Raw genomic sequence first — 17,511 nt, 5'->3', positions numbered from 1 at the left:
ATATATATACATATATATATATACATATATATATATATACATATATATATATATACATATATATATCTTGAAAAGTGTATTTTGGCATATTGGGATTATCCTAGAGGATAGATACAAAACAGCCTTTGTAGTACCAGGAGGATAATATCAATGGACTGTCATGCCTTTTGGTTTGAAAAATGCTCCCTCAGAGTTCCAGAAAAGAATGGAAGACATATTTAAAGATTGTTCTTTTGTTATTGTATATATTGATGACCTTCTTGTGTATAGTAGAGATATTGCAGAACATAAAATCCATTTGGAAAGTTTTTATCAAACAGTCCAGCAACATGGACTCGCTCTCTCTGATTCATCTTATAAGTTCATTATTGCCAAAACTTGTATTGAGTATTTGGGGCTATTTATATCTCAAGGGAAAGTAAAATTACAACCTCATGTTTTGCATTCCCTAGCCAATTTTCCTAATATACTCCCAGACATTAAGACTGTACAAAGATTCTTGGGATGCTTGAATTATATAAGGTAGTTCTATCCTGAATAAGCAAAAGATACAAAAGCTCTACAATAGTGACTAAAAAGGGAAGCATTTTCACTGATAAAATGACTCAAGAAGTCAAAAATATCAAACAAAAGATTGATCAACTGCCACCTCTCACTCTTCGTCAAGAAGATCTTCCTTTTATACTAGAAACAGATGCATTAGATTTCTGTTGGGGGGGAATTCTTTTATAGAGACATGGGAAAAGAGAAGAAGTTTGTACTTATACTTGAGGCACATTTTCCGGTCCAGAACTAAATTATCCATCTTCACACAAAGAAATACTTGTTGTTAAGAAAGAAATTAAGAAATTCAGGCTATTTCTTAAGAGCACTCATTTTACAGTCAAGACTGACCTCAGGCATATGAAAGGAATGCTCCAGAACAAAAGACTTCAAGAACAAGGTAATTGTAGAATCATGAGGTGGGCTCTTTGGCTAGATGGCTATGACTTTTATATAATCTATAAAGTAGGCAAAGAAAATTATCTTGCTGATCTTATGACAAGAGAAGGGTCTGAGAAATCAGAGGAAATGATGATCAAGAAAATTGAGTTTGGAGAAAGCTCATCCTCCTCAAAAATATCTTGTGTTGAATTATGTCCCCAGTGTCATTATTCATTTTTCACAGATTTCCTTTTATTTAAAATCGAAAGACTACCTACTGAAATTCAAAAGGTAATTATCGAAAAATGGTTCTGCACCATTGATGCAAAGATGGGTTATAGTCTTCCTCTTGCCAATGTAAATAATGTTCATATTTATTTTGGTTCAGTTATGCATCCATATAGAAGAATTGTATATATTTTTGATCCAGCTTTGAATTGGTCATATTAGTACTGTATTCTTCAAACTGCCCGAATCTATGAGAGAGTATATGTAATTATGTATTGTGAAGACGTTGCTTCTCCATTTTCTTTATGGAGCAACTGGATGAATTTATTAATGGCTTCATTCGTCCCGAGAAACTAAGACCAGGGAAGGCTAACTCAGTTTATAGCTCTATCAATACTCCACTAGGACATGAAAGATGGGGCTGAGAGACATGACATATTTCAGTTTGATTTGCTATACAAAGGAATAGATCTAATAGAACTTGAAGATGGTTCTTTTAGAATGCAGTTAAATTATTTTGGAGAAGTTGGCATCCCTCCAAGTTTTTTAGATCTGCACATGGGATTCTCTGCTTTTTCTACCAGCTTTGGTAGCAAACCCCCATGGTTGCAAAATCTACCAGGATTAGATTTAGATAGTTTTGTAGAAGAATATGATTATAGTCCTGACAACAGTGATTATGACATAGACTGAATTCCTAAAGGTGAATGGTAACATTTGAAGATCTCTTTTATATAACTTAATAAATTTAGGCTTTTGTGGGTTCCCCTTGTCAAGAATCTTCACTTTGTATCCTATTAGTTTAATTTTTGTAAATATGGTACAGGCTTTCATGGGATCCCCTTGTCAGGAATCTCCACTTTGTATCACATCAGCTTAATTTCTGTAAATAATCTACTTTATGGTACAGGCTTTCGTGGGTTCCCCTTATTAGGAATCTCCACTTTGTATCATATCATTTTACTTTCCGCCAATAATCTACTTTATTGTACAGGATTTCGTGGGTTCCCCTTATCAAGAATTTCCACTTTATCTCATATCATATTACTATTGAAATCATTATGAAAGATCGGGAAGAGAAAAAGGATGATTGGGAGACCTCTTTGTTTCATACATATGGAAGTGGGAGCCTTTTTCCAAGATATCTTTTGTTTCACCAAGATTTTCATATAATAGATTCTGCATCTGCACTTTGCATTTTGGATTTTAGTCTTGTGGTTATCTATCTGTTTTGTTGGGTTGGTTATCTATCTTCGCATGTGCATTTCTCATTCTGTTATCTATCTCCACTGCATCTACATTTCTTGTTCTATTATCTATCATTATGGTATCAGAGCCAAGTTACATATTCTTTCAGAGTGAAGTAAAAGAAGAATCAGTGCGTAAGAGAACACTCAGGAGCTCGTAAGTCCGCGATAAGTCCCACTATTGCCCAAGGATAAGTGTTAGGGCATTAGGCAGATTACTCCTACTATTTCTCTATCACCAGGTGTTTCTATTTCCTTTATTCTCATCGATATGGTTAGTAGTTCAAATTTTGATTTCTCCTCTGAATCACGGAAAGCAGCTCATGAGAAAAGATGGTCATGGTTAACTAAGTACACTAGTAATGATCAGAAATATGTTTTGTTTGATGATAAAGTAGTTGAGCAAGAGTTCAATCCTCAACCCAATTAGGAATTACCTTCAATTGAAACCTGATAAAATTTACAAACTACCCATCTTCTAGTTTCGTACTGCTACTCTTTTCAAGTTTTTTTTTGTAAATTTTCCTGTTTCAGTAGGAGAGAGTGTCTATCAAATTCCTTTGATAAAAAAAGATGATATTGAATGGGGATTGTGTCATGGATATAAATACATTCATACTGGACTCATCCAATTTGGTATCAACCCTTTATTCAGACCAGGTTTGAATAATTCATGTGTTCTTGACACGAGACACAATAAGTTTGAAGATGCTTTAATTAGTGGGTTTCAAAGCCCCTTAAATAATGGTCCTGTCTGGTCTTCAGTGGTTCCTCGATACCAGGTGTCATTGACTGACCCATATATAAATGATTTTCTGGAAGCATATATTCAGTTTCATGGTTATGACACTGCCCCTTAGTCTTAGATCACACAGTTATAGTCACATGTATGTATCCGATTTGTTTCTTCAAGTATGCCTCCTCCAAATCCTAGTTTGTCTCGAAGAGCTTTAAAAGAAGGAGTTATTATTGGCTCTGGAAACACAACTCCCTTGCAGGTAGGGTTTTGTGATTTAAGTCTACCATCAGAATGGAATATTCAATACACCTCGATGTCACAGAAATATACTCAATTGGTTGATACTTCCTCCTCCAGATTACCTCGCCAAGTGAATATTTCAGCACCCGTTTCTAAGTATTTGGATAAGTATAAAAATAATCCATTAGTAGACTGAATTTACTGTGATGGAGATAAATAAGATAAGACAAGAAAGAAATACCAAATAGTGGTGACAACTCAACATTTAGGACAACATCCAAATTTTCCTGAATGTATCATGCCTCCAGCAAGAGATCTGTGCATGATCTCCCTTCCCAGACAAAAGCCAGGAAATAGGATGGAGTTACGAGAAAGAAGATTAGAGCCAAATAATAGCACACCTAAATTCAAGGATGGTGTCATTTAGAGTGATCTTCAGTTTTTGCATTACAGAACAGTTATATATCCAAAACTCTTCGAATTCACTAAAATGAAAAACTATGGTAATTATTAGTTAGTTTGTATAGCCCATAACATAGATGACTTAGCCAGGGAAGTGGTTGAAGTCAAGTAACATGTCAGGAAAATTCACCATAGCATTGATACAATGCATGCTTCTCAAGACATATATGAAAAATAGCTCAGGATAATCAATGATCAGTTAGGAGTAATAAGTAGAGTTGTAAATAGATTTGAAGCATCGATGAAGATCTTAATCAAGAGACTACTCTAGCCAATCTAAGTAAAATTCAGAAAATTGTTAAGCATGCTGATACTCATGGTGTTAGTGTTCTTGTAGATATCACTTAGAAAATCAAGGAAAATTGTACTTCTGACCACCCTGATGCATTTTGGTCCAGATAAAAATATTTTGTCTCTCTTCCATTTAAGAAAGAAGGCACAATTATGGCATAGAAAGCATCTGCAAATCATATGATCCCTTCAGAGTAGGAATTATGCAATAAAGAGATTCAAGATCTACTGCTCATAACACTTATTAAACCTTGCAAAAGCTCATGGGCTTGTCCTGCATTCTATGTCAATAAACACTCTGAGAAAAAACGAGGGAAAAAGAGACTGGTTATAAATTACAAGGCGTTAAATGAGGCATTAATGCCAATCAGGTATCCTCTTCCAAATAAAGAATTTCTCTTATCTAAAATTGCTAAAGCAAATGTTTTTAGCAAATTTGATTTGAAAAGTGGATTTTGGAAAATTGGGATTTCCCAGAGGATAGATACAAAACAACCTTTGTAGTATTAAACTGATAGGATACAAAGTGGAGATTCCTGACAAGGGGAACCCATGAAAGCCTAAATTTATTAAGTTATATACAAAAGATACAAAATTTCTACAACAACGGCTAAAAAAGGGAAGCATTTGGACTAATAAAATGACTCAAGCAGTAAAAAATATGAAACAAAAGTTTGAGCAACTACTGCCTCTCACTCTTCCTCAAGAAGATCTTCCATTTATACTAGAAACAGATGCATCAGATTGCCGTTGGCAGGAAATTATTTTACAGAGACATGGGAAAAGAGAAGAAGTTTGTGCTTATACTTCAGGTACATTTTATGGTCCATAACTAAATTATCCCTCACACAAAGAAATACTTGTTGTTAAGAAAGGAATTAAGAGATTCATGTTATTTCTTAAGAGCACTCGTTTTACTGTCAAGACTGACCTCAGGCATATGAAAGGAATGCTCCAGAACAAAATAATTCTAGAACAAGGTAACTCTAGAATCATGAGGTGGGCTCTTTGGCTAGATGGCTATGACTTTGATATAATCTATAAAGCAGGCAAAGAAAATTATCTTGCTAATCTTATGACAAGAGAAGGGTTTGAGAAATCAGAGGAAATGATGATCATGAAATTTTAGTTTGGAGAAAGCTCATCCTCCTCAAAAATATCTTGTGTTGAATTATGTACCCAATGTCATTACTCATTTTGCATAGATTGCCTTTTATTTAAAATCAAAAGATTACCTATTGAAATTCAAAAGGTAATTATCGAAAAATGGTTTTGCACCATTGATGCCAAGATGGGTTATAGTCTTCCTCTTACCAATGTAAATAATGTTCATATTTATTTTGGTTCAGTTATGCATCCATATAGAAGAATTATATATATTTTTGATCCAGCTTTGAATTGGTCAGGTTACTACTATATTATTCAAACTACCCGAATCTATGAGAGAGTATATGTAATTATGTATTGTGAAGATGTTTCTTCTCCATTTTCTTTATGGATCAAGTAGACGAATTTATTAATGGCTTCATTTGCCCCGAGAAAATAAGACTAGGGAAGGCTAACTCAGTTTACAACTTTATCAATACTCCACCAGGACATGAAATATGGGGCTGAGAGATATGACATATTTGAGTTTGATTTGTTGTACAAAGGAATAAATCTAATAGAGCTTGAAGATGGTTCTTTTAGAATGCAATTAAATTATTTTGGAGAAGTTGGCATCCCTCCAAGTTATTTAGATCTGCACATGGCATTCTCTGCTTTTTCTGCCAGCTTTGGTAGCGAACCTCCATGGTTGCAAAATGTACCAGGATTAGATTTAGATAGGTTTGTAGAAGAATATGATTTTAGTCCTGACAACAGTGATTATGACAAAGATTGAAGTCCTAAAGATAAATGGTAACATTTGAAGATCTTTTGTATATAACATAATAAATTTATGCTTTCGTGGGTTCCCCTTGTCAAGAATATCCACTTTGTATCCTATTAGTTTACTTTCCATAAATATGGTACAAGATCTCGTGGGTTCCCCTTGTCAGAAATCTCCACTTTGTATCATATCACCTTATTTTCCGTAAATAATATACTTTATGATACAGGATTTCTTGGGTTCCCCTTGTCATGAATCTCCACTTTGTATCATATCATTTTACTTTATGTAAATAATCTACTTTATGGTACAGGCTTTCGTGGGTTCCCTTTGTCAGGAATGTCCACTTTGTATCATATTAGTTTACTTTTCATCAATAATCTTCTTTATTGTACAGGCTTTCGTGGGTTCCCCTTATCAGGAATCTCCACTTTATCTCATATCATATTCCTATTGAAATCTTTAGAAAAGATCGGGAAGAGAAAAACGATGATTGGGAGACCTCTTTGTTTCCTATATAAGGAAGTGGGAGCCTTTGTCCAAGACATATTTTTTTTCACCAAGATTTTCATATAATAGAATCTGCATCTGCATTCTGTGTTTTGGATTTTAATCTTGTGATTATCTATCTGTTTTGTTGGGTTGATTATCTATCTCCGCATCTACATTTCTCATTCTGTTATCTATCTCCATCACATGTGCATTTCTCATTCTGTTATCTACCATTCTAGTATCAGAGCCAAGTTCCATACTCTTTCGGAGTGAAGGAAAAGAAGAATTAGTGCATAAGAGAACCCCCAGGAGCTTGTAAGTCCACAATAAGTCCCATTGTTGCCAAAGGATAGGCGTTAGGGCGTTGGGCATATTAATACTACTATTGCTCTACCACCAGGTGTTTCTATTTCCTTTATTCTCATCAATATGGCTAATAGTTCAAATTTTGATTTATCCTCTGAATCACGGAAAGAAACTCATAAGAAAAGATGGTCATGGTTAACTAAGTACACTAGTAATGATCAGAAAGATGTTTTGTTTTATGATAAAGTAGTTGAGCAAGAGTTCAATCCCCAACCCAATTGGGAATTACCTTCAATTGAAACTGATAAAATTTACAAACTACCTATCTTCCAGTTTCGCGTTGCTACTCTTTTCAGGTTTTCATCTGTCAAATGTTCCCGTTTTAGTGGGGAAAAGTGTCTCTCAAATTCCTTTGATTAGAAAAGATGATATTGAATGGGGATTGCATCATGGATATAAATACATTCATATTGGACTCATCCAATTTGGTATCAACCCTTTAGTCAGACCAGGTTTGAATAATTCATGCCTTACATGTGTTCTTGACACCAGACATGATAAGTTTGAAGATAATTTAATTGGTTGGTTTCAAAACCCGTTAAATAATGGTCTTGTATGGTCTTTAGTGGTTCCTCGATACCAATTGTCATTGACTGACCCATATATAAATGATTTTCTGCAAGCATATATTCAGTTTCATGGGTATGACACTGCTCCCCAGTCTTAGATCGCACAGTTACAGTCACATGTATGTATCCAATTTGTTTCTCCAAGTATGCCTCCTCCAAATCCCAGTTTTTCTCAAAGAGCTTTAAAAGAAGGAGTTATTGTTGGCCTTGGAAACACAACTCGCTTGCAGGTAGGGTTTTTTGATTTAAGTCTACCATCAGAATGGAATAGTCGATACGCCTCGATGTCACTGAAATATCCTAATTGGCTGATACTTCCTCCAAACAGTTAAAAACTATAAAAAAATCAGATGGTATCACAAGTCTCGGGTTTCAACTAGATTCCTCACAAGAAAAGTTAGTTAGAAGTCAGTCCTCCAGATTACCTCTCCAAGTGAATATTTCAGCACATGTTTCTAAGTATTTGGATATGTTTAAAAATAATCCATTAGCAGACCACATTTACTGTGATGGAGATAAAGAAGATAAGACAAAAAATCAATACTAAATAGTGGTGACAACTCAACATTTAGGACAACATCAAAATTATCCTGAATGTATCATGCCTCCAGCAAGAGATCTATGCATGATCTCCCTTCCCAGAGAAAAGCCTGGAAATAGGATGGAATTACTAGAAAGAAGATTAGAGCCAAATAATAGCACACCTAAATTCAAGGATGGTGTCATTCAGAGTGATCTTTATTTTTTGCATTACAGAATAGCTATAGATCCAGAACCCTCTGAATTCACTAAAATGCAAAACTATGGTAAATATGTGTCAGTTTGTATAGCCCAAAACATAGATGACTTAGCCATGGAAGTGGTTGAAGTCAAAGAACATGTTAGGAAAATTCACCAGAGCATTGATACAATGCATGCTTCTCAAGACATATATGAAAATTAGCTCAAGATAATTAATGATCAATTAGGAGTAATAAGTAGAGACGTAACTAGCTTTGAAGCGTCTATAGTTAAGTCTGACAGTCCTCCCCATTACTCTGAGATAGAAGAAGAAGGCCCAAAATTCACATTGGCTAAAGCTATTGGATATTCACAACAACTTTCACTTAAAATGATGGATAAAAATGATAGCACGCTATCTGCTTTAGTTCAAGGCACTAGCTTAGCTCGTGAAAAGCTAGATCTATTAAAGCAAAAAAATGAAAATTTATGTGTTATATAAATCAAGATGGCAAGTCAGTTAGGAGATGAAAGATCATAAAATCCTCCAAAAAACAAAAGAAATGAAAAATTTAATTTTTCAAATAAAAATACAAGAACAATAGGATTTGATATTGGATCACAATCAAAGAATAGTCATTTTGATACATGGAAAGAAAATCTTGCTTCCACAGAATTCAGCTATGATCCATCTTCTACACTCAAGTCTAATAAGCAGTGGAATACTTTCTTCATAAATTTTGATTGTATGACAAGGGATCAAACCCTTATTCTTTTACAGCAAATAAATGCTTGGGCCTCACAAAAAAAAGCTGATACAAAAGATTCGTGGAAATCTATTGTAATCCTCATCACATGGAATTTGATTGGAAATGCAAGGTTGTGGTGGGAAAGAGTTAAAAAGGATGAACATGATGAAATCCCAGAAAGTGATGATCCACTCCAAGCAATACTCATGGCCCTCTCCCATGAATTTTCGGGAGTCATATATTCTGATAATGAGCACTTTGCACAAGTGTTTATGAGTCAAAGATTGTGTAGCTTAGATCTCTTTTCAGAATATTATTGCATCACGCAAAATCTGTATTATAAAATTCCTGATCATCATAACTCTGCATATCTCAGACATTATATAACATCCATGCCAGGTCAGATTCCAGAATTAGTTCATCAATCACTCACTACCAAGCATATTTCTATGGATACATTATCATTAGCAGCTTTGCATCAACATATCCTCACAACATTGAAGAATGAATGTGCATCTTATAAGATGAAGAAAAATATCAAAAAATAGTTACATTTTAGTCCTGCTATTTGTGATTCATTATCAGAGACATATCATTTTCGATGTTATAATAACACCTCCAAGAAGTGTTCTCAAAGAAACCAAATTGATAAATGTCAATGCAAAACCAAGCAATATTCCTCTACATCAAAGAAATGATACTCATCACCAAGGTGAAGATCTAGATTTGTTTTAAGAAGAAGGAATAAACCAGCCAAACAAACGAAATGTTTATCTGTGGTAAGCTTGGTCATTGGGAAAATAATTGTCCCAATAGTGAAAATAAAAAGACTCGAAAGAAAATTTCTTCTATATTTAAGTCATCACATGATCCAACAGAATGGGATCTAGTTTCTCAATCTGATTCTGATTTTGAATGCTTTTCTGTTACTCAGATAGATAGTTCATCAGATCTGGATGAAGATTTCAGACAACTCTGTTTAGATTATAATCAGAGTGATTGTACATATATTTCTGATTGTTTGATGTTCATCCTCTCTACTCTTAAACAACAATTGGAAGAATTAGAAAGAGATAAAGCATCTCTACACCCTAGTTTACTCATACCTAGAAGAAGAATACAAGAAAAGATAGATCATTTGAAAAATGGTCTCCCTCAAACTTCTATTCAAATAGAAGATTTCCAGGATTGGGATCCTCCTCTGTCCACTAATACCACAGAGGAAATATTGGATAAGATTCACCAAGTGGAAAAAATCTTAAGAGAAGATAGAACGCAAATGAAAAATCTTGCACAAAAAATTAGAACTCAAATGCAAGAATTAGATGATTTAAACTCCAAATTTGTTTTTCTCCCTTTTGCAGATTCTCAAACAACTTTGACTACAAAAATTCAAGACAACAATAAAAATATCCAAGATATTAGTGGGATTAATGACAGGATGGTAATCCCTATAAAAATAAAAACCCCTGGATATAAAGAATATACTTTGGATGCTCAGATTGATATAGGTGCTATGAGTAGCTGTTGTAAATGCAAAGAAATTCTTGCCTACTACTGGAAGCTCACTCAAATCCAATTCTGGGCAGTCAATAAATAGCTTATCCAGATTCCATACATTGCTCCGGATTTTCCTCTACTATTGGGAGGAACATAATTTTTTGTGACTCTGTTTAATTATGACACAGGGGAAGACATATTGCTTGGACAAGATTTTATGAAAAAGTTCATGCCCATTACGATTGACAAAAATCTAATCATTTTTAATGTGCAGGGGAGTAAAATTCTAGTTCCAGCCAAAAAAAAATATACTCTAAGGATTAAGCCAGACGAAGCTCTTAATCAAGAGACTACTCTAGCTGATCTAAGCAAAATTTAGAAAATTGTTAAGCATGCTGATACTCATGGTGCTACTGTTCTTGCAGATATCAGTGAGAAAATCAAAGAAAATTGTACTTCTGACCACCCTGATGCATTTTGGTCCAGAGAAGAATATTTTGTCTCTCTTCCATTTAAGAAAGAAGGAAAAATTATGGCATAGAAAGCATTTGCAAATCATATGAGCCCTTCAGAGAAGGAATTATGCAATAAAGAGATTCAAGATCTACTACTCAAAAACTTATTGAAAATTGCAAAAGTTCATGGGCTTGTCTAGCATTCTATGTCAATAAACACTTTGAGAAAAAATGAGGGAAAAAGAGATTGTTTATAAATTACAAGGTGTTAAATGAGGCATTAATTCCAATCAGGTATCCTCTTCCCAATAAAGAATTGCTCTTATCTAAAATTGCTAAAGCAAATGTTTTCAGCAAATTTGATTTGAAATGTGGATTTTGGAAAACTAGGATTATACCAGAGGATAGATACAAAACAACCTTTGTAGTACCAAGAGGACAATATCAATGGATAGTCATGCCTTTTGGTTTGAAAAATGCTCCCTCAATGTTCCAGAAAAGAATGGAAGACATATTTAAAGATTGTTCTTTTGTTATTGTATATATTGATGACCTTCTTGTGTATAGTAGAGATATTACAAAACACAAAATCCATTTAGAAAGTTTTTATCAAACAACCCATCAACATGGACTCGCTCTCTCAGATTCATATGATAAGTTCATTATTTCCAAAACTCGTATTGAGTATTTGGGGCTATTTATATCTCAAGGGAAAGTAGAATGACAACCTCATGTTTTGCATTCCCTAGCCAATTTTCCTGATATACTCCCAGACATTAAGACTATACAAAGATTCTTGGGATGCTTGAATTATATAAGGCAGTTCTATCTTGAATAAGCAAAACCCCATGTTTTGTTTAAAAGGCCAACAACGTCCCATATCAAACACTTGTATCTGTGTGTTGCCTGTCCCTCTGTCATATGACTTAGCATCTAACCAATATGCAACCACCAAAGGTAAGGTTAATGCTAGGTGGTTAAACCAACCATTACATTAGGAATTCTATGGCACTATTTGAATCGTATGAGATGTATTTGTGTGTAGTATATACGCCTACATATCACAAGCCTACCTCAGGTTGGCCTTCTATTGTGCATTCACTATAGCAATAATATAATGTTGTCTTGTATTTTCTCTCCACTCTCTCTTGTTTACTATAAACATGCTTGTACTCTTCATAACTTGGAAATTTAATGCTCATATCCATATCATTTAGCAATTTTACAAGTTGTGGTGGGAATATTTATCAAATAATACATGATGCATTGGTGCACCTTTTGACTTATTCTTTCTTATATAACTTCACGCAATCACTAAATAGTAAAAATATAGAATTAAATACAAATTCTGCCCCATAGTTTATAGCGGTAAGATTCCAACTTAAATCTTGCATAGGATGAGGGTGATTAAACACATTAAATAAGAATAATAGAGATATTGAAATAAGAAACTTCATATATTGTCAGAACAATCCAAGTAGATAATATTATGCTTTTAGCATCTAAAAGCAGACCACAAGAAAGAATATTCAACAAATTAAATTTCTACCCACTCAGGCATCTCTTTTGCTCTTTGATTTGGTACCTGCAAGAATATAACCATTAAAATTTTAGTATTTTTCATGAGGTAAGAAACATGATATATCAAATGATCACACTATTCTAAATCTTTAAACATGTCAATTAAGGGTACAACTTTAGTGAGCCTAAGGGCTATGAACATGTGTTTCCTTCTACCAGGTTATAGGTCTAAATCAACAATGAATCAGAGTATGTACACCTCCGTAGATTTTAGCAGTCAAATCACTACACGGAAGAGGATCCCTCGTCCCAGAAACAAAGGGGTCTCATATACCAATTTATTGTCTGGCTTTGCTGTGACCTTAAAATTAAACTATTATTATCGTTGTTGTTATAATTATGTCTACAATTAAAACTTAGATATAGGTCCTGATCACTCCTTTATTCTCCTTAAATTGGGGAAACTGGATGCAAAGCTGGACATTCATTTCAAACTCAATCCCATATGGTTCGATGAAGATGATTTTTAGGAATTAATCAATGAAGAGTGGGTGGGGTGGGGTATGATAGGATTGCTAGCAAAAATGTTGATGTTAGCTTTCAGTTTGCAACTTCACTAAAGAAGCTAAAAGATGTTGCAGCTTCCTTAGCCTTTATCAAAAACGAAAGAATGGACAAGGAACTAAAGTGTGTTGACAAAGAAATTGCAAAGATCTTTGAGAAGAATGAGGAACACATTCTCAGGGAGAAGAAGTATGCAAGATAATAGAGGCGGAGAGAAAGAAGAACATGATGTTAGAATGGAGAGAGGCTGAATGGAGAATGAAAAGCAGAGTTGTGTGGCTTGAAAAAGATAATAAAAATATAAAACTCTTTTATAACTTTACTAATCATAGAAAGTGAGCAAATATTATTTGGGAAATGCAGAATGAAGAGTGTATCATAGTCAGAAAGTTCACTAATAAAGAATACATTAGATTCAAGCCCATTCAGCTAATTTACGAGCTAAAGAGGGTAAATCTAGATGAATCTTGTAGTTATCTATATATTTCCCCAGATATGTGACAGAGGAGGATAATCTGATATCAACGGAGGAAGTTTCAAAAAAGGAATTCAAAGGCATTTTGGTTTCTTTAAAGAAAGATAAAATCTGGGGTCGAGATGGTTGACCTATGGAGATAGATTAACATATAATGGCAAATTACCTTGAACTAGTAGTGGTCTCCCACCTCAAATGTTGTTCTCTTTGCAGGAAGACGAAACATCATTTGATATCCAAACAAATAATTTGTTAGAAAATTATATATTACAGAGCAATGAAACACATAAAATATATTACAGAAATACAAACACAGAAAACATATAAAACAAGAGAGACATAGATATACGTGGTTCACCCAATTTCGGTTATGTCCACGGAGAAACAGCCAGTCCTTCCTTTTATATTATCCATCAAACTGAAGAGATACAACCTACAACAAATCTGTTGTAATTCCCTCTTCTCTCTCACTCAATATCCTCTCTCTTATCGCTCAGACTACAGATCTACGTAGAGACAATACAATTCTCTCATATATAGCGAGGGGTTTCCTTCTAGGGAAAAAAGCCCTAAATTAAACATAACTTCTACTGTCAGATCTCTGCCTAATGAATGGCCCAGATTGAGTACAAAATTACAAAATTTTACAAGGCAATTTTACATCTATTTTTAGCTTTGGGGGTGCTACCCCTGATCCCCGCACCAGGGGGGCCTCCCAAAGATTGCAACCACCCCCCGGACCCCCCCTGCAGCGTATATTTTATGGGTTTTGTTGCCGCTGGTGGTGGGGGGCTCCCAAAGGTTGCAGCCATGCCCCGGACCCCCCCTGCAGCGTATATTTTACGGGTTTTGTTGTCGCCACATTAAGAACTAGGGTCCAATGTGGAGATACCTCTAAATAAAGAAGAGAATGAGGCTCCACACCTAATAGAATTCAACTTTTGCATGCCTTGAGGCATTTAGCCAAAGTTCTTAGGTAAACTTTGCTACCAAAAAATTCCATCTGCACCATCTTTGATCTCATTATTGGGTTTTCACATGCATCTAACTTTATGAAATTCCCCGCCAATCACCTAATCTGTGCTCCCCTTGATTAATTTTATGTGATTCTTCCACCTCGATATAAATCCTAGAAAAATTCTGTTAAACTATAGGTGAATAAGGCAAGAGACATTGAAGGCTTATAATTTGAGTGTTTGACTCATGGCGTGAAACCTCTTGCCTCAACCACAGCTAAGCTATTTTCCTTTTCTCCCCCATCTTGGAGAAATGATATTATTCATCCCATCCATAAGTTCAATGATGCATTAAACACAAGTACCTACACATTGCAAAACCATTATAATAGGACATATATTAGGCGAGCTTCACTCCACTCTCTTAAACGCTCATATATCAACGTATGCAGATATAGATAAGTTTTAGGGAATTATTATTGATTTTTTCTTGAGATTATCAAATCCTTGACTACATTCTCACTTTGAGGAGTGTTATTTTGGGTATGGAGCATTACCACACAAAAGCATGTTGTTTTTTTGTGGGTTTTAGGAAGGTTTTGATATTCCTCAACATTTGTTGATAGAGTGGCAACTGGCTTTAATAGTTGGGTTTTTCTAGAGATGTTCTTTGGGTAGTTATGGCCTATATTCCCAACACTATGAGTTCTACATTGACGAACTATTTTATTTGTAACATTGATACAAAGGATGGATGTTTTTTATTTGTAGTCTTGATGTTTATACTTGTAAGTCTGCAACTAATGTAGAGAATATTGATTTTTGTTGGAAAACGAGTTCAACGGTATTATTAAGAATGGTATGAAAAATAATGTACATAGTAGATATAAATATGCATTATATACAATAGGTAAACTGTTGATTCATTTTCCTAAGTTTAAACGATAAATAACTATCCACAAGAACCCTAACTGAATAAGGGTTAACAATTTTACCCAAATTCACTTCATTCATTGTTTGTAATTTTCTCATCCCTTCATGTTTTTATCGCAGTGCTAGGAACTACATTTGCTCTTAACATGTTGTTCCATATACCTACATGGTCTGGTGTTCTTCTAACTGGATTCAGCACACTCACTCTCATTGGAGTGCAGAGATTCGGGGTGCTCCATCTAATCCTTTTGACTATACTCTATGCATCTATTTCAAGACAAAATGAAAATTCATTTTTCTTATGTAACCTGGTTACTTCAAACTCTTGCTTTGCTCTATGTTGCAGAGATGTTGTACTAGGCAACAACGTTGAATTTATTTCAAATTCTATGGTGTTGTCTCTATTAATTTGCAGTGATTTGTTATAGCTTCAGCCTCAAAGATGAAGGTGAACTCGATGTTTGATGTTTTCTTTTGCAGTTTAAAAGCTTTAAGATCAAGGTGGTCAGTGCAAAATCATCTTTGTTAAAGTAGTTCCAATATTTTCTAGATTGTTTCAATCAAGGAGAGATATAATCCCAGTTTTTTTTTTTTTTTTTTTCCTCCTATAAAAGAAACTTTTGTAATTAGAAATGTTTGTGATCTCTAATCAAACCATAAGATAAAATAGTTGGTTGGCGTTATGTTTTTTTGATGCACTAGGCTTTGGATAATTTATACTCTTATATGCAAGGTGGGTAAAATGTGAGGAAAACAGTCACTGCCAATGTTGACTTGTGTGTCCTTGGGGACAATTTCCTTTTACAGACTTGTGAGCCTTTACATTTATTATTAGTTCAAAGGAATTACAAAGGAAATTTTTTAGGCATGATATGATCATGTTCTTGTCATGAAATCGGGACATGAGTTTGCTTCTTTTTCACATTTATTGGTAATCGGCTAGCTGTTGATTCTGTATTCAATTTAGATTTATTTTGTTACAATGCATCCTTTTGTTTCCCAGTAATAAAACTTGATGCGCACATGGCTTTCTATATCATGGAAATTGAATACTTTTGCAGTGGGACTAGGAAATGTACAAAGTTGGCTATATGGAATTAGTATGAAGAATATAGACAAACACCTACAAGGTAGCATCAACATCAAGGATTTGTAATTGCATAGAGAAATCACATAAGCAACAGGAACATAGCCATAACCCAATATTGTGGAATGTAGAAAATTTTCATTCTAAAGTTGCAGAAGATGGGCGAACTGCAAAACATGCCATCCAATATTGTGGAATTTAGAAATTTTTCATTGTAAAGTTGCAGGTTATGGGAGAACTTCTAAACCTATCTTTCTGAAAGATGCCTATAACCTACCATTATGCAATTCAAATGCTCACAAGCACAACACCCTGAATTGCAGAATACAATGGCCTGCGTTAAGGAGTTGCATAACAAGAATGCATAGACAGGCATCATAGAAAGCAACATTCTAAATTGTAGAATACAACACCCTTCAATACGGATTTGCATTTCCAGTCAGCAATGGCCTTGAGAAGCTTGGAAATAAGCTTAACCAAGTCATTCACTATAGAAGGGAAATTGAAATTCCTCACAGTTGTGATCTTGTCACCAATGTATATACTCATCCAATAGGGGATTAATTTTGGGTAGTCACTGAAACTTGAATTGTATTTAGGATATTGTGTGCATTAAGCTTGGTAAAATCACTATAATCTAAAGAATATAATCTAAAGAAGTATGATAGTATAACTGCTATATTTTTGTCTAATGACTCTTAAAAATGTTTCTATAGATTTCTACCTACATTTATGAAATAGCACAATAGGTACACTAGTGTTAGAGGTTTATTATGCATTAGTAAAATATGGAAGTGAAAAATAGAGGCAACATCCCACATCTATTGGGCATTGAGCAATGAAGATGACAAGAAAATCCCTACAAGGTAGCATCCACAACAAGAGCTCATAAGGCGATGAACATCCCTATAACCAGATATTGTAGAATTTAGAAGATTTTCTTTCTTAAGTTGCAGAATCCAAGAAAACTGCTACCTACATTTCTAAAAGCAATAACCCTATAATCTAGCATCATGGAATTCAAATGCTTACAAATAGAGATTGTGTAGATGGAAAGACCATAAAGGCATTGCAGAATATAATAGCCTGAATTGTAGAACACAACACTTTGCAATAACGAGTG

The sequence above is a fragment of the Pinus tabuliformis genome, chromosome 7, assembly GCF_031772625.1.
Source record: "Pinus tabuliformis cultivar Carrire ecotype Pingquan chromosome 7, CPIR1, whole genome shotgun sequence".
NCBI classification, from domain to species: domain Eukaryota; kingdom Viridiplantae; phylum Streptophyta; class Pinopsida; order Pinales; family Pinaceae; genus Pinus; species Pinus tabuliformis.
Note: the sequence above shows the minus strand (reverse complement) of the source record.